Source organism: Danio rerio, chromosome 13 (genome assembly GCF_052040795.2).
Source record: "Danio rerio strain M-AB ecotype USA chromosome 13, GRCz13ab, whole genome shotgun sequence".
Taxonomy (NCBI): Eukaryota; Metazoa; Chordata; class Actinopteri; order Cypriniformes; family Danionidae; genus Danio; species Danio rerio.
The window spans coordinates 7,255,001-7,281,657 of NC_141033.1; the positions used below are offsets into that span (position 1 = coordinate 7,255,001).

The 26,657-nt window shown below is 36.0% G+C and overlaps 1 long non-coding RNA gene across 1 annotated transcript in view; it reads right to left on the reverse strand.

The window, feature by feature from the left end:
* The window catches only part of LOC147840984 (uncharacterized), a 16,733-nt gene extending 3,877 nt beyond the window's left edge, over positions 1 to 12,856 (reverse strand). The window contains exons 1-2 of the long non-coding RNA XR_015505708.1: positions 12,790 to 12,856; positions 3,349 to 3,461 (exon numbers count right to left, since the gene is read on the reverse strand). This is a non-coding gene — a long non-coding RNA (uncharacterized LOC147840984). The remainder of the gene's footprint in view (positions 1 to 3,348; positions 3,462 to 12,789) is intronic.
* Between the last annotated feature and the right edge of the window lie 13,801 nt (positions 12,857 to 26,657).

Below are 26,657 nucleotides of genomic sequence, written 5' to 3' on the forward strand. Positions count from 1 at the left end.
TTAAACTCAAAATGTTCACGCATCTATTTACACTCAAATAGCGCAATTTATCCGCATTTGCCTCAACTGGTGTAAACACAGCATTTGTGTTTTCACCTTGTTTCTCAATATCCATTCGTGCGTCCTTGTGTTCTTGTGCAACTTCATCATCAAACGCCAACGTTCAGTTCCATAGCTCAAGACCGCAAGAACGGAAGACTCGTGAAAGTTCCTAGTGCCGTTCTTTATATCGAGAATGTGACGATGCAGACCTGAGTGCAAAACTCGCTCGAGAAGTCCCAGAAGTCATTGCGGAAGAAGGTAGAAAAGTGCATTTTATTTAGATTTGTTATTGATGTTCGGAGATATAACTCAAGTCCATTCTCTGTGTTCTTGGGATTGAGAAACAGCCATAGTCAAGGCTCGTTTCGTTTGCGTTTATCGTCAGCGTTTTCGAGATGTTTTTCCGGATTCAAACCTAATCGATTTTCTCTGGCGTCGAGCAGAAGAGTATATCACTTCTTGACGTTAGATGGCGCTACACAACTTTAAACGTCTGGCACCCGCTTGTAACACAGAAGAAGAAGACAAAGTTGACATGCTTGTTTTGGATGGTTCAAGCAGAAGCTCCAACTCTAGCGATGAAGAAATGATTATTGTTTAACAGTGCAATAAGCAGCTTCACGTTCATATCGCCTCTGAGCATCTTCTTCAATGTGCGCTCGCATTGACAGTTTTGTGTTTGAGCGCCTCCAAGTGCTGTTTACTGTAACTTCAGCAGCTCCGTGCACGTCAACAAAAGTGCCAATCTGATCGGTGGAGGATGTTTTACGCGGCAGGTCAAAACAAAACAAAAAACAGGCATGAGGCGTTTTTTTTTTTTTTTAAATGACGCTTTTACGCCTGGCGTTTTGCACGTTGGTGCGCACGATCACTGACGCCCTTTACTTAGTCACAAGAAGTTAAACTCCGACAAAAAACGCAAGCAAAAAAACATCTCGGTGTGCACAGGCCTTAAGAATGTGAAGATTTATATTGCACAAATGAACACTGTAGACTGCCTTCTTCTGAGACACTTTTACATTTAAAGCGACAGTCGTCAATATGACACAATTTGGATCAAAGCCTAAAAGTGGCAGTATCAAAGAGTTATAAAAATATATATCTTTTGTATTTTAAGCTCAAACTTACATACACACATCTTGTAAAAGGCGGCATAGTAGGTCTCCTTTAATACTCTTCTTTCCTTGCCAAGTTTCCTAATTTGCCCTAGTTTTTAGATATAATTAGATGGTTACGAATGTAAACATAGCCCTATATACATTTGCAAATTATAAAGCCAGAAGTAAGTATGGCTGCATTGTGTCTATTAAACAAATGTTACAGTTTTCTCCAGCTGAAGATAATGTCAATGACTAAGAAGAGTGTTAATGTGGAGTTTGAACTGTACTCTCCACAATCTGCCTTCTTCTGAGACACTTTTAAATTTAAAGCGACAGTCACCAAAATGGCACAATTTGGATCAAAGGCTAAAAGTGGCAGTATCAAAGAGTTATAAAAATATATTTCTGTTTTATTTTAAGCTGAGACATAGACACCTTAGGGACATCCGAGACTTATTTTACATCTTGTAAAAAGTGGCATAATAGGTCCCCTTTAATACTCTTCTTTCCTTGCCAAGTTTCCTAATTTTTCCTTATTTTTAGATATAATTAGATGGTTACGAATGTAGCTCACTCCACATGAGGAGACAAAATGTTATGTTAATGTCATGTCAAGTTACTCATGGCATGCAAATCTTCAGTGGTCTGTCAAGACAATTTTCTGGTCATAGTTGACTCAAGAAGGACAGATTATATTGCATAATGACAATGCATTCTATTTTTTTTTTTTTACCACAAAGATATTTAGCATTTTTATTTTTAAGAAAAAGAGTCTGTCTACTATTTACAGTTGAAGTCAGAATTATTAGCCCCTCTTTGAATTTTTTTTTCTCTCTTTTTTTTTTTAAATATTTCCCAAATGATGTTTAACAGAGCCTTTTTTTTAAAAAATAAAATAAAAAATAAAATAAAATTCACAGTATGTCTGATAATATTTTTTGTCTGGAGAAAATCTAATTTGTTTTATTTCGACTAGAATAAAAGCAGTTTTTATTTTTTTAAACACCTTTTTAAGGACAAAATTATTAGCCCCTTCAGGCTATTTTTTTTTTTCGATAGTCTACAGAACAAACCATCGTTATACAATAACTCCTCTAATTACTCTAACCTGCCTAGTTAACCTTATTACCTAAGTTAAGGCTTGAAATGTCACTTTAAGCTGTGTAGAAAGTGTCTTGTAAAACATCTAGTCAAATATTATTTACTGTCATCATGGCAAAGATAAAATAAAACCGTCATTATAGATGAGTTATTAAAACTATTATGTTTAGAAATGTGTTGAAAATAATATTTTGTTCGTTAAACAGAAAACGGGGGGAAAAAATAAACAGGGGGGCTAATAATTCTGACTTCAACTGGACATTGCTATAAATATACCAACATAGGCTCATTCTGTAAACATAGCCCTATATATATTTCTAAAGATCGCGAATTATGTAGCCTGAAGTAGATATCGCTACATGTTATCATTAAAACAAACGCTACAGATGATATGACGCCATTCTTTTTCACGCTACCAGATGACTGATTACCTCTGAATTGATGGCTTTCCCTCTGTTACCAGTTGACTAAATAGCTCACCATGTACGGCGATGGTACGAGTCCGGCAAATAATGGTTCCAGAAAGCAGGTAAGACAAAAACAAACGCCAAACAATGAAATAAACACGTAAATAACAGGGTGACAATGTGGTAAAATCTGAAAACGTGGTAAAAATCAGGTGTCAGAGAGAGCTTTTCATTTTCGGGATTGCTTTGGAAAACAGTTTGTTGGGTTTAGGGAAGTGGGTGGGCGCTGGTCAATCAGTGCTTTTTAAAACACTATTGGTTGGGTTTAGGGAAAGAGGTTTTCAGAATGAGCCTAGGTTGAATTATACTCTTTTTTTTATTAATTGTCTCTTTACTGTAATATCCAATAGTTTTACTTTAAATGTGTGTATTCAATTAACATATGCTGATGAATAATTATATAACATCTAATGAACGCAATAGTGTCATGCATTATTACAGAAATTAAAGTTACTCTTAAAGGGATAGTTCACCTCAAACTAAAAACAAACAACATAGGCTCATTCTGAAAACATAGCTGTATATACATTTCTGGAGCTCTCAAATTTTGTAGCTATTAATAGCCATTTTGTCTATTTAAAGAACACTATGGGACAGTATGACGCTATTCCTTTTTGCTCTTATAGTTGACCGCTTACCTCTGTATGGATGGCTTTCCAGCAGTTACCAGTTTGTCTAGTAGTTCGCCATGTACGTCGGCAGACTTAAGACACATCAGAGAGGTTGTTTACCACTACGATGGGGATCGAGTCTGGTGAAGAACAATTCCAGAGATCATGTTAAACAATAACAGAAGCCAAAAATAAAATAAAAAAGTATGTAACAGGGTGAAAATGTGGTAAAAATCAGATGAGGGCTTTTCTTTTTATGGATTACTTTTTAAAACTGTCAGTTGGGTTTAAGGAAGTGGGTGGTCCTGGTCAGTCGGTGCTTTTGTAAACACTATTGGTTGGGTTTAGAGAAGGAGGGTAGGTCAGTCAGTTAACAGCGAACAGCAGGCCAAATGGCACTCGAAAGAAAAATTTGAGATCTCAAAAAGTGTACAGAACAAATCTCTGGTGATTTGTGAAAACAAAACCTGCAAAAAAATAAATAAATAAATGTACCCCCGTACCCCCTGGAACCTATTTGGTGCTCTCCAGAAATGTATATAGAGGTACATTTTCTGAATTTGATGGCCTGGGGTGAAAAAAAAAGTCATTAATTACCCTCTTTTACTTGTTGAAAACCTGTTTGAGTTTCTTTTAATTGTTGTTGTTGTTGAACACCAAAGAAGATATTTAAAAAAAACTGTTGGAAACCACTAATGATTGACTACCATAGTATTTGTTTTTTCTACTTGGGAAATCAACAGGTTTTCAGCTCAAAATATCTTCTATTGTGTTCAAGATAAAAAAGAAACTCAAAAATAGTGGGTTAATTATTTGTTTTGGGTGTACTAAGTCCTTTTAATAGTCCTAAGTTATCCTTTGTTTGTACGTTATGTCATTTATTATAAATTTGTCTCTCGATTTTGGAGTGACTGAGACATTTCCTTGACAGTTTTCAGCCTAATGTAGTTTTGTGCAGTAATAAAGAATCCATTATTTTATATTCACTGACATAATTGAGCATTTGAATTGTCTGAGCAATGCTGCTGATGTAATGACTTTCCTGTCTCAAAAAAAGATTAATATGCATGCAGCCATAAATGCTAATTAGCTTCCTTTTAAAACCCTGTTTAATTGATTGAGGTGCTGGTCTAGTTGCCTGTTTATTTGTTCGCTTATCAATCTGCCATTCATTGGCACAGGAGGCTTTTCTCCCTCTGTCCTGAGTGGATGTTTATTTTTCAAGTGTAAATTGTGTTGTTGCATTGCTTCTAGGTAAAAACTGAAGAAGAGGAAGAAAAAAAAAGGAGCAGATAAGCAAACGCAGTCATGGTGTAAGCTCCTGTGTTACAAATGGAAAGGTTCACTGAACCTGAAACTGTAATTTGCATATTACCATGGGTCCAAATGGAAATAATTATTTTAAATACTAAATACTTATTCACAGCTCGGCTTCCCTCCTGGTTATTCTAATCAATGCTTCACAGACTTTTTTCTTTCTTTTTTTTTTGCAGAATAACTAATGAATCCATCTGCAGTTTTGTGGGCACACTTTTTTTCTGCATAACCCTTTTTTCATGTGTACAAATAAATTTAATCTAATAAAAAAATGGCCAAACACAGTTTTCAAGCATGTGCAATTCTACATAAATAATGTACAATTTTAGGTTATTCTAAAATATTCTAGGGGATTAGACAAGAGGGGAACCTTTACTCTTGTATGTTTAGTATCCCCCCTATGTTATTACTGCTGAAAGCATTCTCTGAAGCGCAGAGCAGGGTTTTAGCTTTGGGGGAAACAGAAAACAGAGGCGAGTAAGTGGAACTCAGTTTCTGGCATATTTCCAATAGCATTCTGGGGATCAAATCCTCTGGATGGCATGAATAGCGTGCACCATTGGACCACTGTTGATTCGTTTCAATTGCTTTGAAATGCAGTTTGAAAGCTACTTGTGCTGCACTTAAAATACATTAGTGGACTGGACCGAAACTGTTTGAAGAAATATATAAAATAAATGTAAGATGCTTGCCCTCGTCAACATGAGCATGTAAATATATGAAAGATTGGTTACTTTGTACAAATAGACAAGGCATATCATTCATATATTTTTGAATGGGGAAAAGTGTAATGGTCAATATGGCCGCTCTAAGAAAGCCTCGGCTTTTAGGAAATTATTGATTGCTATAGTACAGAGGTGGGCAAACTACGGCCCGCGGGCCATATGTGGCCAACTGAACACTGAACATGCTAGGGAGTTTTAATAATGCTGCTTCTGAGTAATGGTTTGGTTTCAGAATGAGTAAATTAATGATGCAATACAAGTGAACACGATTTGATGATTACACAGTACAGTTAGTGCAACCAGTAGAATTAAAACGTACTCCTGGATATTAAAATGCACTCGACCGTTAATGACAAAATGAGTCAGGCAAAAAAAAAAATGGACTCTGAATGTGGTGTGTTTAAGGAAGAATGGACAACAAAATAGTTATTCACCAATATTTCACAGAAAGCGGAAGGTCTAATATGCCAAGAAAGTATTGCTGTTTTTAAAGACTACAACTTAAGGGGCCGATCACACCAAACTCGCATTTACGTTCTAAAAGGGCAAGGTGCACCGCACAGCCTTTTTGTTGACAAGAAAAAAGGAACGCGGATCGCTTTTTTTATGTGTGATCTACTAGCCCAGCCTCCCCTCTCCCCAAACCCAACCAATAGTATTGTCATGATCACCAGCGATCTGGTAGCTGCAGATCGCTTACTGGACTACAAATCCACCATTTCTGGACTACAAGACCCAGTCATGCTCCACACACACAACCGGTTCCATATCCTGACTGATTGCATACACACAGCTGATGCTGCTCAGGTACTGATTACACATATATACAGCTCACTTTGAGTCATTCATTGCTGAATCTTGTTATCTGTACAGTGACATTACAACGCGTTTTCCTTTGTCTTGCTTTACCGTGTTTTTGATCCTTGCCTTGTTTATGTGTTGTATCCTGTTTGCTGCCTGCCTCTGACCACCTGCTTGCCTATTGACTACGATTCTGGACTGCCTGTATACGTCCGTTTGCCCCTGTGTTGACAATTGCTGGCCTGACATCTCTACTAAACCCGCATGTGGATCCTCACCTCTGTTGTCAGTATCACTTCCCTGGTTACAAGTGTTTTAACTGACAAATTTAAAGCAATTAAGAAAAAAAAGTCCTCGTTTGATTTCAACCACGGTTTCAGACTTTATCACATTCTCACCCTTTTATTTACTTTTTTATTTTATTTAGTTTTTTTGTATTCTGTTTTTGTCTTACCCGCTTTCTGGAACTATCCTTTACTAGACTCAAACCCCATCATCATGATCATCTCCTCTGTGTCTCAAGTTCACTGACATGTATGGTGAGCTACTGGGCAAACTAATAACAGCCGGAAAGCCGTCCATATGGAGGTAAGCGGCCAGCTGGTAAGTGCAAAAAGGAACACCACCATATCGCCCCATATCATTCTTTGTTTAGATTTTAATAGCTATAACTTTGACTTTATATTCAGTTTATGGTCTCATTTTATCTGTAACACTGTAAGCTATGAAATAGACTTGCCTTTTACTGCAAAAACGGCATTTTCATGTGTAAGTACTGTACCATGGTAAAACTTACATGGTAAAACTTACACATGAAACTAGGCACTTGTAAACAATAGGTCTCTGCCAGAAACGGTGACATAAACAAATGAATAATCATTCATAATTCAACACTATTGTGTTGGTGGACTAAATCTGATTGACGGGATGGTTTTCTGTGGACTCTTACCTTTTAAAATAAACTGTGATGTACAGCAATGAATGCGTGTGTGAGTTGTTATTACATGATATGTACGCCATATCTAATAAGCATTTTCTGCAAAACTCACACAAATTTAGCAAATACATTCTTTATAGGCTTTCCATTGAAAAACAACTAGCTGCAATGGGTGCTTAGGGGTTGTAGCTTTAAACGGATGTACAGTTTTTTCAAGATTACACTTGTCCTTTTTGGTGTAATCTATTCATAAACATTGACATGTGGAAAAACAACGCCTCTGGGAAAGGGGTTAAAAACAAGTGAAATGCAGCTATACGATCTGGGTACATATTTTACAATCTCCAGAAATGTATCTAAGGCTACGTTTTCAGAATAAGCCTATGATGGATCTATGTTACTCCAAACTTTAACAAGAAACTTGAAAGTAACAAAAACACCTCATAAAAGGAGCAGATATATCCAAGCCTTCTAAAATCATACAACAGCTTTGTGTGAATCATCATCTAAAAAAAAAATCTAAAGAAAAGAAACAAAAAAACACAGCTAAAACATTCTGACAGAGTTCCTTAATGTTTCACGAAAGGAAAAAGAACAACAATGCGAATGGAAAGTCTTTAAAAACTAGTTCTGCGAGTTTGGTTCTGTCACACTTTAGCTTTCAGAATTCAGTGTCACCTACAATATGCTAGAATAATTTTGCATGTCATTTGCACACTTGTTTTAATATCTGTTCATAATTCCCATCGTTATCTTCTCATTTTCTAAGTTTGCTTGATGGCAAGCATTGCTTGGGGCAAGACTGGACCTTTTGAAATCAGCTCTCTTTATGTGGTTAAGAAAGGAAAGTCTATCAACTGGGGATTTGAGGTGATTCATAAAAGTTTAATGGCGTGTCGTGATTGCAGTCTAGAAATGGAGACATCTGACAGTCAAACGCACCTTGAGTCTGGAAAGGGTTTAAATGATTAACACCCAGTTATGCGAAAATAAATAAAACAAAAAGTCTAGTAAAAGCAGCAGCCGCGTTCGTTTGGAAGTCGAATGCGCTTCATGAATTTGTTCAAGGACTGCAAATTACAAATAAGGAAATGTCATTATATTTCAAATGTTCTGGGAAGCGTAAAAACCTGAATGCTCTGTGAAGTCATTTGTTATGCTGTATGGTTGTTATGTGTCATTCTCTTTCACGGTGGCTGAATCCCATCCTAATTTCCTTATTCCCTTATTCCCTAAACTCACCCACTCAACATTGAGGACATGTTTAAATTTTACATGATACTGCAGAAAGGCAAATAATCATTAGACGATATTATCTATTCCTTTCGAACACAATGCGGACAAAGAGACTGTAATAAATGATTGAGTTGCACAAAGAGTTCTTGTATGAAGCATGATATCAAAAACACCTATTATATTGAGAGCTTGTGTTTTTTTTTTCTTTCTTTCTTTGAACAGCTTTTACACTGACAGGTTTTTATTTGCTAAACGAACACCATTGATTGGATGTCAGTAATATGTGAGTACGAGGGATTTGATTCATTATTCAAAAATTAAGTTTAGCTTTTTGAAAAGTAGCAAGAGGTAGAAACTTTGACAGCCTTTCAAGCATTTTACATTGTTCTACTTATTGAAGCAATTAATCTGAAGCTGGCTCTGTCTGGAATGTTCCGCTCAGGTAATGGTAAAAGTAGTTTCTGTAGTACGAGCATGTCCCACATATTACAAAATTTAACAGATTGGTTCCACTTTATATGGTTTCATGTTGTATGAGTATATCTGTGGCCAACAGACTCATTCTGAAAATGTACCCCTATATACATTTCTGGAGATCGCGAATTATGTAGCCAGAGGGACGTTTGGCTGTATTTTGTCCTGAAAATGAAAGCTATGGGGTGGTATGATGCCTTCCTTTTTGTGATTACCAGCTGACTGTTTACCTCCCTATGGACTGCTATTGACAGTTTGTCCAGTAGCTTGCCATGTGCATTGGAGGATTTGAGATGCAGAGTAGAGTTCACCTTGAAAAAAAAGTTCAAATCTGGAGAAGAGAGGTTCCAGAAAGCAGGTAATACAAAAACAGAAGCCTATAAAATAAACAAGTAAATAATAGGGTGAGTTATGTGGTAAAATCTAAAATTGTGGTAAAGAAATCAGGCTGCCGCAAGGACTTTTCTTTCTGGATTGCCTTTGAAACTTTCTTGGTTGGATTGTGGGTGATCGATGGTCAGTCTGGGCTTTTAAAACACTGTTGGTTGGGTTTAGTGAAGGGGGTGGGTGAGGTCAACGTTCGGCCTCTGGTGGATTTACGCAAGAACAGCAGGCACGAATGGCACTCGTGAGAGAAACTTGAGGTCTGATAAAGCATACACAGCAACCTCTGGTGGATTCGCGAAAACAAAAACTGCAACAAAGCGTAGCTCCTGGGCTGTATTTGGTGCTCTTCAGAAGTGTATATAGGCGTGGATAATCAGAATGAGCCTGGGCTATCTGTGGCAGAAGTCAAAAATACATGTTATGTGTCAAAATCATGTTGCATTTAGATATTTTGTAAATGTCCTAATGTAAATATATCAAAACGTAATTATTAATTAGTAATTTGAATTGCTAAGAACTTAATTTGGTCAAGCTTAAAGGCAATTTTCTCAGTATTAAGATTTTTTGAACCTTCAGATTAATGATTTTCTAATAGCTGCATCTCACGTCTCGGTTGTTCTATCTCAACCAAATATCAATTGAAAGCTTAACTATTCAGTTTAGAGATTATGTATAATCCCAATTTCCAATCAATCAATCAATCAATCAATCAATAAATAATAAATACACTTATGGCTAGTTTTGTCATCCAGGGTCACGTATTAAAGGTGCAGTATGTAAGTTTGACTAGGTATTAGTCAATCAGTTTATCCAGTTTATTTACTAGGTATTGCACTCCCAGTTCAAAACACATGCACGTGCAGGTTGCCAAATTGACGACACCAAAACAGGGTGATTGAAATCATGTTCTCAATAAAAGCAATGCCACATGATAGAGGAAATATTTTCCATAATTAAAAGAGTTTTTGTCCTAACCAACACCTGAAAAATATATTTTCTATTTCTTGCAGCTGAACCACAGAAAACTGACTATGATCACATCAGGTACACCTAATGTGCTTTATTCAGTGTTAAATGGTAATAACGTGAGTTTGAATGCCTTTTTACATGACTTTTATTGCCGAACTACTGAAAGCAGCAGCAGATAGTTCACCTCAGATTTTGAAAATAAAATAAACTGTTTGAAATGAAACTTTAGAACTGTGACTCAGCAAGTTTCAGTGATTCAGCATCTACATTTAATAATGTCAAAGAGCTTTAATATGTACTAATTAGATTATAAACCGTATCATTTTGTTGGAGTACAGTAAGTGCACTATTCTGTGCTTCTAAAAGGCTGTATTTAAATTTATTTTGTTTAGTCTGCCCAATTTCTTATCACTGCAAATCTTGTCACGAAGCGTTTTGTTATGACATGAGGTTACAATGTAAGCTGCTCACCTAATGTTTACGTTTGTAATATTTATATTATTTGCAAATTAATAACCACATCATGTGGAACTCTGAATCTACCTCTCATTTTGGAGGCTACTACTGTCCACCAGTGGTCAAATTTTGGTCACAGATGTATGCTTCAAGAGCCTTTCTGACAGATGGAATTAAATACACTTTTTTTTCCTCAACCCGAGGTTCTGAAATAAAATTGGCTAAACTGGCTTTGGGAGGGTTAAAGTGAACATACAAAGACAGATGTTCTGGCATGTAACACACATTTTCAAAGCAGAATATCTGACTTCAGCATTGCTTTTTTAGATGAACAAGAATGTTCATTTAGCATGTTTCTTAAATATCTGCAATCATAGTTTGGTATTTATTGCTTTGGAAGAGTTAAAAACATACACACCTGCTTATTATTAAGATATTAACTTTCCTATTACCACTTTAAGGCATGATCTCATTTTAGATACCTAACCCTACCCAATACCTAAACCCAACTACTAACATATAAGCAGCTAATTAGTCAATTATTGAGCAAAAAGTCTTGGTTAATGGTTTGTAAATAGTGTAAACTGTAAATAAAAATAAAGTGTGACCCCAATGGCACATTTTGTCTTGTTTGGAAATTTGTTTTATGCAAGAATTAACCTACATTTTTTTTTTACTTGCCCTTACATTCACCTAAAGTTCATTCTGCAGTTCTAAAATCCTCAATCCCCCAATGCTAACTCATCAAGTCAAAAAAAGAAAAGAAAAACAGAACAGCCCCTACTTATCCTCAAGTTGTTTGTACTCTGTATTTTTGCAGATATGAGAAATTCAGGCATAAGCTCACAAAAATCTTTCCAAGAATGTTCCCCTGTTTAACCATATGACATCTGTACACAGCAGGAGATCCTCGCAGTTGCAGTTCTTCTCCAAAAAAAAAAAAAAGAGAATGTAACAGCCTTCGGTGAACTGTGAGTATGAGTTCATGAAAACTGAGCACACAATTTTATGCCTGATCTCTTTCATGTAGAAAATATTTCTGTGTTTTGTGTGATATTTAAAGAAGTCATTCGCAATTTTCAGTCAATGTTTTTCGCAGTTGCTGTGTCAAGTCCTTGGCCATCATTTCATAAAGATGTGCAATTGTATTTCTCAATACTGAAAGGTTTTGCTAGCATACATAATCTCTGATTTTACTCCAAAATCCAAAAACAATGACTGAGAATGGTTTGTTATGACCAGCAAATGCATCCATGACTACATTTTCAATTAATGTCTAGGCAAGTAAAAAGTGACTGTATTACTTTGCATTTCAGTTCTTTCACTTTAGTCTAGTAAAGTGCGGGAAACTTTGTGTCACATACACAACCTGACAAACGTCCCAGTTATAAAAGCAACAAATAATAACTTGACTTCTAGTTGATCATTTGGAAAAGTGGCAGAAAGTAGATTTTTCTGATGAATCATCTGGTGAACTGCATCCTAATCATCACAATTACTGCAGAAGACCTATTGGAACCCGCATGGATCCCAAGATTCTCAAGGAAATCAGTCAAGCTTGGTGAAGAAAAATCATGGTTTGGGATTACATTCAGCATGAGGGCGTGCGAGAGATCTGCAGAGTGGATGGCATCCTCAATAGCCTGAGGTATCAAGACTTTTGTGCTACCCATACTTCAGCCTCCACATTAAAGTTTCTTAAAGCAAAGAAGGTCAAGGGGCTCCAGAAATGGTCAGCCCAGTCACCAGACATGAACATTATTGAGCATCTCTGGGGTAAGATGAAGGAGGCACTGAAGATTAATCCAGAGAATTTGGATGAACTCTAGGAGTCCTGCAAGAAGGCTTTCTTTGCCATTTCAGATGACTTTATTAATAAGTGTCCTGCCAGTGACAATGTACAGTCATTCCACACTGCTGCGAGTGTGATATTGCATTTACAGTTCGATGGCATACTCGTGTATATTAAAAAGAAAAACCAACAGGGAAGGCCCTGAAACAGATGGCTAACCAAAAAGTAACTCAGGGTTATACAAAGAATAAATAAAAAATACATACATACTTGATATGTAAGTCCCATCTCACACTCAATACACAACAATTATATGGTATAAATACAGCACTACAACATACAAAAGAGAGAGAATGACTTAGAATGTCACTTACCAGTTTAATAATGAATTGACCAGTTGTAATTTTTCTCCTGCTTTTTCTCCGCAAAGGGTTTATTATGCTGTCAGAAAAAATACAGGCTGTTTATAATACTTATATATGAGACATGTTTCATTTGCACTATGGCTAAAATAAATTGAAGTCTTTATTAAGTTCTCTCTTTATCAGTTAGTAAATTTTTTTTTTTTATATTACACTATCAGGCCTGTAGCAAGCTTATTAAAAGGGGTGGCTATTTTGTTTCTGAAAAACTGAATCTTTTTGCAGTTATTTGCCAGATTTTCTGTTTAATTATGAGGTATAAATATTGCATTTTAGTGACATTTTAAGAACAAAGTTCTTTGTTAAGCTGGATTATCTTGTCGGATAGTGATCATAACCACGCTTTTTGATGTACCAAAAATTTCCAACAATTTTGTCAAATTGCTTACCACAATATTTTAAGTGTGCGTTTAATATAATAATAACAAACCAGCCAGAACATTCAACTTTCCTTAGTCAGAATTTGGCCATTTAAATAATAAGAAATATTCAATAATAATAATAATAATAATAATAATAATAATAATAATAATAATAATAATAATAAATAATAATAATACAATTTTTGGTCTTTCGAACCATCCGACCCCCCCCCCCCCCCCCCCCCCCCCCCTTGGCTACAGGCCTAAAACTTAATAAATTGAGAGGATTAATTATTAATATTTTAATAGCAGTTAAATAAATAATAGCAGTGTGTTTGTGTGTGTGTATATATATATAAATATAAATATATATATATATATATATATATATATATATATATATATATATATATATATATATATATATATATATATATATATATATATATATAGTTTGATTCACTCGTCCCCACCAATGTCAGGTGCAAACCTATGCCCTTGATGTGAATTCCATCTGTAAAAGATAGGAAAGAATGTTTAAGGGGGAACTTAATTTCTGTTAATGAAACATGGTGTAGTGTTAACAGCTGACAAGCCTCACAGCGTTACCACTCTCATTCCAGGCAGCCCATCCGTGTTTATAAAAATCTCAACATTTTCAGTTGGCGTGGCTCTTTCTCTCTCTCTCTTTCGTTTCTTTTCTTTTTTTTTTTCTTTGCTCAGTGCAATGGAAGCTTGCTCATCTTCAAAGCAGGCTCACCCACACTCAGATTATCTGCCTGTGAAAATGCTGTGTGCACTCGGCAGTGATAACAATAGCAAACTTTCTTTACTTCAAAGTAGTTTCGGATTGTATATGTATTATGTATATATATTTTTTTGTTGTGGGATTCCCAAAGGGCTCTTCAATGAAATGCCAGAGTTGTAAATTTTCAACTTAAGCGCTGGTTATTCTGAATGCATTCACCAGCAAGTAAATTCATTAAAAGAAATGCCCTTATGTGTAAATACTAGAGTGTCTGGTAGATAAATACATGAAAAGTATGCCAAATCATTCTCTCTGGGCTAATCATTCATTCATTTTCCTTCGGCTTAGTCTCTTCATACATCAGGGGTCGCCACACTGGAATGAACTGCCAACTTATTCAGCATATGTTTTACACAGCAGATCCCCTTCCAGCTGCAACCCAGTACTGGGAAACATCCATACACACTCATTCACACACATACGCTATGGCCAATTTAGTTTATTCAATTCACCTAGCACATGTCTTTAGACTATAGGGAAAACCCAGAGGAAACCTAATCGTACACGAGGCAAATTCCACACAGAAAAGCCAACTGACCCAGGACCAGTGATAACCCAGTGATCATTTTGCTGTGAGGCGACAGTGCTGACCACTGAGCCATCATATCACCCTTTGCTGGGCTATTATTATTATTATTATTATTATTATTATTATTATTATTATCATCCAGGTGAACAAATTTAATATTTTAGTCACACTTTACAATAAGGTTCATTAGGTAATGTTAATTAATGCACTTACTAACATGAACTAACAATGAACAATACATTTACTGCTGTATTTGTTCATGTTAGATAACGTTAGTTAATGAAAATACAGTAGTTCATTGTTAGTTCATGTTAACTCATGGTGCATTAACTAATGTTAACAAACATGGACTTGAATGTTAATAATGCATTAGTAAATGTTCAATTATGATTAATAAATGCTGTACAAGTGTTGTTCATGATCAATTCATGTTAGTAAATGCTTTAACTAATGAACCTTTAACTAATGTAAAGTGTTACCAACATTTTAAATTAAACCCATTGAAATGTAAAAAATGGGTCCCACTTTATTTTAAATGGCCTAATTATGTTCTTATATTTGAATTAAATTACACTTTATTTTAAGGTGACCTTGTTACAGTGTAACTATTAATTTAACTACTGAGTAACATTAATAAACTACATGTACTAACTATTAACCTTATTTTTCAATGTGGAAGTGCACAAATTTTTGCGATTGTTTTAGAACTTCCAATTCCGTTGCCTATGGGAGAAATGACTAGGAATAATAAATGGCAGAAAACGGTCAAACTACTTGCTGTGTTCATGACAATAAAGACAAAGCAGAATAAAATCAGTTTGCAACATCAAGCAGCAAATAGAGCTGTTTATTATTTCTAAAAATGAATGGAAGTGAATAAGACCAGAAGCGTCAAGCCAAAAAGATTAAAATGGCTGCGCCTGCTCATATGCGAACAATAAGGTGAATATGGTTGGGATTACATAGGTTTGGAGATTAGTTGCATAAAATTATGCACAAATTATTTTACTAAGTGCATGAGTAACCTTACATTAAAGTGTTGCCTTACATACATTGATTGGGTATAATGAACTTACAGTATTATACATACATGCTTTAACATTGCACTTATATTCAAAAAATGATCTGCATATACTTAGATCTGTAATTAATTTATGTAATTACATGGATAATTACTCTGTCAACCCATTGCTTAGAGCTTAACCCAACCCTAACCATACCAGCAAACCTGTCCTTAACCGTACCTATATCCTATACCTCAGGCCTGTAGCCAGCCTGGTGAAAGGGGTGGTTCATCCTATATAGGCCCCACGTGTGCCAGCCCAGGTGGGCCCCACACGGGCCTGCCCAGATGGGCCCCACATGTTTAATTAAATTTCCGAAAGCAGTATTGAACAGTTCAATTGCTCTTTGTCTCTGCTTCTGAATATATCTGAGCAGTTTTTGCTTAAGCCTGGCACAAAACATTTTTTTTTTTTAAGGTCATCGTATTGTTGTGCATGTCCCTGTCAAATAAATAAATACAAAACTCAAATTTAAAATAAATGTTTTACCCCACAAGGTTTTAAAGCAATAATTCAACTATTTAAAAATACAGGTAACACTTTACAGCAACAGTACATGAATAAAGATGTATTCATATGTCAATTAAACATTTATAATGAATTAATAATGAGTTATGGAGCTAACTTTAACTACAACATGAGTGCATGTGTAAATAACGGCCACCTTAATTGATTGTTACTACATGTTGTTAATTAATATATATATATATATATATATATATATATATATATATATATATATATATATATATAGATTTCAATAGTTTATTAATCATTTACTAACTCATTCTGAATTATCCTAAAAGCCCTCAACTACTCTTAAATACAACTGTTTTGTAAATATTGTGTAAGGCTTGAAGCTTACGCTGCTATTCTGAACCAATAGTCGGAAACAGAAAGCAGTTGAAGGATAGCGTGTTTAAATCCATTATTTATCTGACTCCATTGTAATTAATCTGACTCCATTAAAGTTGTTATCATCATTGATAAAGAGAAAGAATCTCTACGTCTTAAAGCAGGCAAAGTTGTTTATTAAGTTACATGATCAAATATACAGACATTAGAATGAAACAAACTAAGATACTGTATAAAGAAATTAGCTGTAACATGTGCACTGCTGAGCAACAAAGACAGTGAAACTGCCTTTGTTAGCATATGAGGCTACGCACTGGTGTGCGGGAGATGCAGAGTAAAAGCCATTCTCCCAGATCAACAGTTACCTTTCCTTATTATACCCTGAGCAAAGCATTGTCAAACATTGTGAAAACCAACCCCCAAAACCAGCTGAACGTGAGAGCAAAGTTGAAGAGATGAAGTGGGGGAGAAGTACATTAACATACTCTCCTCAGGCCATGACCCAACAATAGTAAATATATTGTAGATTGAAACACAATTAATCGATGTCTCTGTTGATTTCATCACTACAACACTAAAGTCATAATCTGTCAAATGACACCAAACATGACAAAGTTATCTGAAAGAAGAACACAAGCAGATGAATTGTGTATGGTGAAGAGCACATGGTTACTGTAAGCAAATGGCAGAGATGTGTATCGGAGCTGTGAGGAACTCTGCCTCACCAGGAGGACCCATCCCATGCTTGGAATGTCTCAGTAGTCCTTCATTATAATAGAAGGAAATATATATCATATTTTCTCAGCTTACAAACCCCTCTCAGGTTCATTGGACCTCAGAAATTATAAAAGGTCCACATGTGACCTCAAATTAAAGCTGAGTAGAGTAATCCAGTGTCTCCTTTGGCAGAGTAGTGCATGATGATGATCCTTAATTTAGTAATGAAAAATAAATCATTTACTAACTATGACAACAGAATTATTAACTGCAATTTTTAGGTGCTTATAAGTCAAGAATACAGCATTTGTAGCTGCAGTTATAAACTGCTTACTAACGTTTATTAATGTAGAGTTAAGGCTTAACAAATAATGAATTCACTAGATGCTAGTGCTTAGTAAATGATTCATATTGTGTAGTTATCATCAAGCGTTACTGATTATTTTTCAAGAAGCTAGTATTTAGCTTAAGGTGCAATTTAAAGGCTTAACTAGATTAATTGAGCAAGTTAGGGTAATTAGGTAATTAACACACCGTGGTTTGTTCTGGGATTTGTTCTGTACACATCAAATATATATATATATATATATATACACACACACACACACACACACACACACACATATATATATATATATATATATATATATATATATATATATATATATATATATATATATATATATATATATATATATATTTGATGTGTACAGAACAAATCCCAGAACAAACCATTGTGTGTTAATTACCTAATTACCCTAACTTGCTCTATTAATCCAGTTAAGCCTTTAAATCGCACCTTAAGCTAAATACTAGCTTCTTGAAAAATAATCAGTAACGCTTGATGATAACTACACAATATGAATCATTTACTAAGCACTAGCATCTAGTTAATTCATTATTTGTTAAGCCTTAACTCTACATTAATAAACGTTAGTAAGCAGTTTATAACTGCAGCTACAAATGCTGTATTCTTGACTTATAAGCACCTAAAAATTGCAGTTAATAATTCTATTGTCATAGTTAGTTAATGATTTATTTTTCATTACTAAATTAAGTATTGCATTATTTACAAACCAGTTGTATTTAAGAGTAGTTGAGGGTTTTTAGGATAATTCAGAGTGAGTAAGTAAATGATTAATAAACTATTGAAATCTACATTAAGTCAAGAATAGAGCATTTGCAGCTAAAGTTAGAAACTGCTTACTAACGCTTATTAATGTAGAGTTAATGCTTAACAGAGGAATTCACTATTTGCTAATGCTTAATAATTTATTTATAGTGTGTAGTTATTATAAAGGGTTACCAAATAATCTAGTAAAGTATTATGCATTATTTATATATATGTTTATTAAAAGCTATATATTATTTATGTAAAATTTTTGGCAATAGCTGTTAAAAATAGGGTCACACTTTATTTTGTTGGTCCATTTGTTACATTGCATCTACATGTCAACTGATTAGATTATAAGTAGACTGTTGAGGTTGGAGTTAGGGTTACTGTAAGTTGACATGTACTTGCAAAGTTTCTTATGGTCACCTAAATGTCTGTTTAGCAGCAGTATCAACAGATAGTAAGCAGACAGTCTACTAATACTCAAATGGACCATCAAAATAAAGTGTTACCAAAACTAGAAATAGTTTCATAGATAATTAATATAAACACAATAGTTATATTGCTCAATCTCGTCTTATGTTGTATTTGTAGTACCTTATTTGTGTTTTGTGCAGGTGTTATGTCTTTCTATATACTGGGAGTGTCAGCCGGGTGCAGAGGTTTCGTAATGGGACACCAGTGCCACCATGTGGTGTCTAGATCCATGCTTAATGGTCAGCCTGCCTTGCAAGCAACGGTCAACAAAAAGGCATGCAGTGAAATAACAGCTCCGTTGATCTATCATGCTGGAAAAGCATTTCCATGTCGCATGTAATATAGTCAATGAACTGATGCATCATGTCTTGGAAGGGATATGCTGAAATTGTGAGTTGCCATCGAATTCTGTGAGTTCAAAGCAAATAATTCCACTGATTAAATTTTCATGTTTTAATTAAAGTCACGTTTGAAGTCATGTATAATTTCCTGCATTTTAATTATTACAATCAAATTACTGTTGAAGTGATATAATCAGAAAAAAAATAAAGAAAAATGAATAAGTGGCAGTGCTTGTTATCTAAAAAAATATGAACTTGGTATTTAAATAGCACAGGAGGAGCCAACTTATGAAATGCAGCATCAGGAATAAGTTTAGTCCGACACAATCTCACGGCAATTCGTAACTTTTTCATTTAGTGGCTAATTCGTACGAATTCATATGATCTAATTCTTACGTTTTAGTATGATTTGCTCATCCCCCAATGATCGTTGGGTTTAGGGGTGGGGTTAGGTGCCACGCCTCCTTTTTAAAATCGTATAATTCCATACGACTAAACTGGCAACGTAAAACACTTACGTTTTCTGGCGAGATCAGGCTGATCACCCTTAATTATGCAGACGTAATATAACTTAATATAAACGAAATGGATGAGTTATAAAAAAAAAAAATTCACCCCCTTACAGTTGTCATAAAGGGTAATATTAGCTATATGAACCAAAATCGTTCTTTGTACCAGGGCATAAACACCTTTTTTTCTTGCAGTAAAGTTGGCCTTTTAACAGTGGGCTCGATAGGAATTTGCTTTATTGTGGAGCCAAGACTAGCAGAATTTCGATGAATTGCAGTTTCAGTTACTTTCGTAAAAACGCACACTTAGTTTAGATACTGTGTATTCTAATGCAACGAAACAACGGTTTTAAGAGCCAGATGCTTTGTGGCCATTAATGTAAATCAAGTGCATTTATTTCAAAAGAAGTAAAAGTGGTTTTGATTGGCGATTTGCCAGACCATCTAAATAGCCAAGTCATGCTCTGTGAATTAGGAAGTAGTGGTGCATTCTTGGCAGCTTAAGCTAGGTGTTCCATATACATGAAATGATTTGTGAAGTACAACTGGCGCAAGAGCCCAAGAAAAGTGCTGATGTGTTTCAGATGGGCCGGTAGCGTCTCTAATCGTATTCATATTTTACTTTCAGTGTGTGTGTGTTTGTGTACTATGTAAAGGCAAGGACGACACGGGTAGTGATTTCCAACTCTTTTATTAAACACAAAACCAGGAGAAAAAAAAAAAAAAAAACGACGAGGCTGCAAGATGAGGTCGAGAAGAGTGCTGATGGGCTCATGGCCACCGCTGAGGGCTAAGTGGAGGTCCTGCACTTTCAGGCCATTCATCCACCGGAGAAAGCAACAAAACAAGAGGGAAAGACTCTGGATTCTAGTGGATAACTGAAAGAGCAGCTTTTAAACAGGCATTTAATAAACTAACATCAAAGCTTCTCCCCCCAGCACCTCAGGGGAGAAGGAACCAAATTCATTAGAGGCCCACTCAGCTTAGGCAACCCAGATGACAAACTGTTTCACACTTTTTTTTTTTCTCTCCTGGCGCTAAATATAGCTTGCCCCACCCTCCCTCACACAAACCTCCTACTCTCTTTCTCTTCATACTAGACGCTAGCTCATTTTATCACAGGGTGATGCATTTTGGGTGAAAAATGATATCTATTTTTGTAGTTCTACTTTAATTATTCACTGATTTGTGCACTACGGTTCAGTTGCGGTGTTGGGAAGGCAGCTTATTATTGATATTCCTCAAATATTCTGGTGAGGGTTTGAGGGATGCACAATACATATCTGTTGATATAGCAGATGTCTTATTTCATCTTGGTATATGGGTATTTAGATCTCTCATGTTTACCATTTATCATTAGAGATGGGTTGTTCTTGATCGATACGTTCATTTTGAAAGATCTCGAGTGATTCGTTCATTCACAAATTGTGCAGGTGTGGTAGATGATTAGTTCCTTTTTTGAGTCCTCTGTCAAGTTTGATTCATTCATTCATCACGTGAAAGACAAAAGCCAATCATATTCAGTCAGAGACAAAACAAAAGATTTGTTCTGTTCTTCTCTTTACATGCGGTCACATAATGAACGAACGACTCAAAAACCTGAAGACACCTTCAAAAGGTGAACTAATCATGGGTTCTTTTGGCTCAGACTGTGTGCATTGGTTAAGTTTATATGGGCCTGTTTGTGTTACATGACACAGCAACTTTTACTATTTAAAGAGTATTTTCAAGAGTTCACACTAAGCTGATGGTTTGAGAGAGCCTGGGGCTCCTTCCTATTACCGGGGCAAGAGGGGAGTTTGAGCTCAGGTAGATCTTGAGAACTACCCTAACTTATTTATGGCTAATGACAGATTATAATGTTGGTTATTGAGAGATATACTGCTCACTAAGAGCCTGTATGGTGCCAATTTAGTTCGGTCAATTTACTTATGTCTCGTGTTTTTGGACTGTGGGAAGAAACTGGAAAACTGGGGGAAACCCACGAGCAGAACATGCAAAATTTGCACAGAAATGTTGACTGGCCCATTAAAGAATAACCCATGACATTCTTGTCACCGTGACATTATGTATCTATATATTTATATTGAGCTATTAATTGTCTGATAGGTAAATAATGTGTTAGCTCATGCAGGACCAGCTGTGGTCAATCATAAGCATGTGATCCTCTCTAAATTAGTTCATGAATAAAGTTCACTTGACAAATTGAACTAAATAAACAAAATGACTCGACAATAAAGTTTTGTTCATGGTGATGATTGAGACTAGAAGGTCAGAGTCTGTAAAAAAATCCAAACTTCCCATTACTATTTATCGTGTACCATCTTCTAATGTTCACTCAAAGCATTTTCATATTTTCATATTCATTTTTAAACCTGCTGATTTATTTAAGTGTGTACATTTATCTGATGTAATTTCACTGTCTTTTATCAAAAATAATATTAATGCATGTGCATTTAGTGTAGTCCAAACTACTTATCAGACAATTTATAGTCTTTAATGCATATTGAAGTGCTATTGGTGTTTATGGTTGTACTCAAAGAGTGTGTAAATCTGTGTACTATCATATACATATTAGATATAGTACTATGTCTACTTTGCCAAAACAACAAAGTAGTGTCTGAATTTGGGATTTAAAAGACAGTAGGCAAAACGTACCCAGATGACCTGCTTCAGCCAAGATTCTAAAGAGTAAATTCAGAGGACACTTTACTGTCTTGTAGAGCAGCAGATTGTCTGAGAAAAAAATATTGCAAAAATGTTTGTTTTAGGGTTACAAAAGCTTGAGATTGAAGAACTAACCTAAAAAACAACAATTCTGGATCTTGTCAATGCTTAAAAAAATGCAGTTTAGCAACTTAGAGCAGGGGTTTTCAAATTTTTAGGACATTGGACCCACCCGAAGCTGTCTAATTTTACTCAATATACAATATATATATATATATATATATATATATATATATATATATATATATATATATATATATATATATATATATATATATATATATATATATATATACAAAGCTACCTAATTTTACTCAATATACAATATATATATATATATATATATATATATATATATATATATATATATATATATATATATATATATATATATATATATATATAGTTGAAGTAAGAATTTTTAACCCTCCTGTGAATTTTGTTTTCTTTTTCAAATATTTGTCAAATGAAGTTTAACAGAGCAAGGAATTTTTTTACAGTGATTCCTATAATATTTTTTCTTCTGGAGAAAGACTTACTTGTTTCATTTCGGCTAGAATAAAAGCAGTTTGGATTTTTTAAAAACCATTTTATGGTCAATATTATTGACCGCTTTGAGCAATAATGTTTTCTTATTATCTTGAACAAATCATCATTATACAATTATTTGCCTAATTACCATAACTTGCCTAGTCAACCTAATCAACCTAGTTAAGACTTTAAATGCCTTTTAAGCTGGATACTGGTATCTTAAAAAATATCATTGTAATAATTTGAACATCGTCACTATGTCAGTAAAAGAAATCATTCATTAGAAATTAGTTACTAACACTACTATGTTTAAGTAAATTTTTTCCGAAAAGCAGGGGGCGCACTTGAGTGAAAATGGTAAATATGCCACAAAGAAGAGACAGGAGGGAAATCAAACAAAGCAGAGTATTTAACTACTTTTAGGGATTCAGCTACTAACCACACGCAACCATAGACTCGTTTCACAGAAGAATGGATTTCAAACACTTGACTGAAGTTATGAGGTGAGTTAGAAGTGAAAACATGTCTATTTTCACATGCTTTCAGATTAGCGGAAACACAGAGCCATAGTTCACTGAGATGCCACGCACACAGCTGTCAGATCATAGAACCGTTCTCTTTGATTTCAGGATGGTTTGCATAGCCTGCCACTGAACTATGGCTCTAGTAAACACTTCTCTACCTGAAAGCAGGGGCTCGAGATTTACAGCTGACTTTACTGACAAAATGAGCAAAGAAATTGCCTTCGATTAATCTTGCAGACATATCCAGCTTACCTGATTCAGTAAAATATTTCAGTCAGAATGAGTAGTGTGATGGCTGAGCCTGTTTCTAAGAGCAGAACATGCCAATCTGTGTCGTGTTACTGTAAATCAACATCCACTGTCAATAATTACTCCAGTGTACATGTCAGTTTCTCACACCCCACCACAGGCTGAAACCCCTGCCTTAAACTTCTGTAGCACTCTGTACCTTTGAAGTATTATGTGCACTTTCAAGGTGCATGGGTAAATAAGCTACAAGGATGTCCCTTTAAAGGTACTGCCACACTAAAAGTAGAATGCACTTCCTATGGTACAAATGTTCCACAATATTACCAAAAGAACACTGAAGCAACACAACTGATGCAACTGGTTTGTCAATAAATATAGTGGATGTACTATAATCTGTCAAAAAATCATTAAAGGAGCAGGCTTTTTCAGTAGCTGCAATTTGTCAAATCCAACCCATGCTTATTGCAGATATGTACCCAGGTCTACATTTCTGGGGACAGTAAAATACATAACTGGAGGTACGTCTGCTCACAGGTTGTTTTTGCAAAACCATCAAAGGCCACTGTGTATGCTTTTTAATGATCTCACCGTGTCCTCTTTTCGTGCAAATCCACCAGAGGGCACAATATACACTTCAGCTGACCAGGCCAGCCTGCTGTCGAATGATCCACTCCCTTTCCCTAAAGGCTGATTTATAATTCAGCGTCAAGAGCATATGTATGCGTATCGGTCGCATACCCTTCGCACGGTTGATGCGCACCACTCAAAAAAAAATTAACTACACATCGCAACGACACATAGCGCAAGCTCTGTGATTGGTCAGTGACAAGTGTGGCCGGTGCTGAGAGCCACGAACCAGATGAAGCAAGTGTTGAGTCCCGTGAAGGAGCTCCAGTTGTTTTGTTTACACCTTATGATTAAAGTTGTTGAACTTCTGCCTGTTCCCACCACTGAATGAGCAAATTTTAGCTACTTATAGCGTTCAGAAATAACAAAACACCTGTCAAGAATTTAGACACAGAGGAACATACTGCCAGCTAGCGTTTCAGAAGTGTTATTGCAGAACAACACAAACAGCACGCAGAAGTATAAATGAAGCCTATTCGCTAGGCAGATGCCGTGGGTCATGACGATTGCTCAACACAGAAGTATAAATCAGCCCTAAACCCAACCGATAGTGTTTTCAAAAGTAATCTAGAAAAAGAAAAGCTGTCGTGGCTGAGTGATTTCACCACGTTTTCAGCCTCATGTTCATTTATTTTTATGTATTTTTTGCTTTTGATTTACCTGCTTTCCAGAATCAAACCCCATTGTCGCAGTCAACTCCGGTCCATATTCCACGTCCATCTATATACATGGTGAGCCACTGGGAAAACTGCTAACACCTGCAAAGCTGTTCATGTGGAGGTAAGCGGTCAGTTGGTAGCGCTAAAAGGGTGCAGAAGCTGTGCACCACCCCATAGCATTCATTTTAAAGTCAAAATAGCCAGCCATATCTCTGGCTACATTCGTACTCTCTAGAAATGTACACAGGGGTATGTATTCACATTGAGCCTGTGTTGGTCAAATCACATGCAATACTAGACATTTTTGGATTATTATTCATTCATTCATTTTCTGCCGCTTTTCCGGGGCCGAGTCGCGGGGGCAACAGTCTTAGAAGAGAACTCCAGACTTCCCTCTCTCCAGACGATCCTCGGGGGGGATCCCGAGGTGTTCCCAGGCCAGCCGAGAGACATAGTCCCTCCAGCGTGTCCTGGGTCTATCCCGAGGCCTCCTCCCAGTGGGACATGCCTGGAACACCTCCTTAGGTAGGTGTCCAGGAGGCATCCGAGACAGATACCCGAGCCACCTCAACTGACTTCTCTCAATGTGGAGGAGCAGCGGCTCTACTACAAGCTTCTCACCCTATCTATAAGGGTGCGCCCTGCCACGCTTCGAAGGAAATTCATTTCGGCCGCTTGTATCCGAGATCTTGTTCTTTCAGTAATGACCCAAAGCTCATTACCATAGGTGAGAGTAGGAACGTAGATTTACCGGTAAATTGAGAGCTTTGCCTTTTGGCTCAGCTCCATCTTTACCACAACGGACCAGTACATCGACCTGCTGCCGCTGCACCAATCCGCCAGTCAATCTCACATTCCATCCTTCCCTCACTCGTAAACAAAACCCTAAGATACTTAAACTCCTCCACCTGGGGTTAGGACTTTCCTCCAACTTGGAGTTGGCAAACCACCTTTTTCCGGTGGAGCACCATGGCCTCAAACTTAGAGGTGCTGATTCTCATCCCAGCCGCGTCACACTCGGCAGCAAACCGCCCCAGTGCATGCTGAGGGTCCATGTTTGATGAAGCCAACAGAACAGTAGTATTAGTATTCTTTTATATAACAATTCACCTATTAATTATTTATTATAAGTGTCACAGAAAGAAATTTAAATTTAAAACACACTCTTTCCAGCCCAATCTTCATGAGGAAACAACTAATTTACGTTTGGTCAGTTTAGTGGCTAATTTGGGTTTGTCTAATTGGAGTGGCTAATTCGAGTTCAGTCATTCAAAAATGTACTATTTTTGAAAGGAGGTGCGGCACCAAACCACACCCCTAAACCCAACCATCATAGAGGGATGAGGAAATCTAACTAAACTGTATGGATGAGATTGTAAAATTTACACAATTTCTTCACATGTTCCGCTGATCGCTTTCTATTAAAAGTCCCAAAGGCCAACCTCAAAAGCAGGGGCGAATGTGCATTCGATATAGCAAGTCCCCGCCTTTGGCTAGAACCAAAAATGGCTTTGTCACTGAAACCTTTCAAGTCAAAATTAAAGACTGATCTATTTTCCAGGTCATTTGAAGTCCTTTCATCGGCGGGCCAACGGTTTCATATTTATTCCTATTTATTCTGGTCAACTGGTAGCATTTCTTAACTAGGCGGAATTATTTAGAGGATTAATTACTTTTTTTTTATTTTAACACATTGAAATTAAAACTATTTCTGTATAATCCGTTTT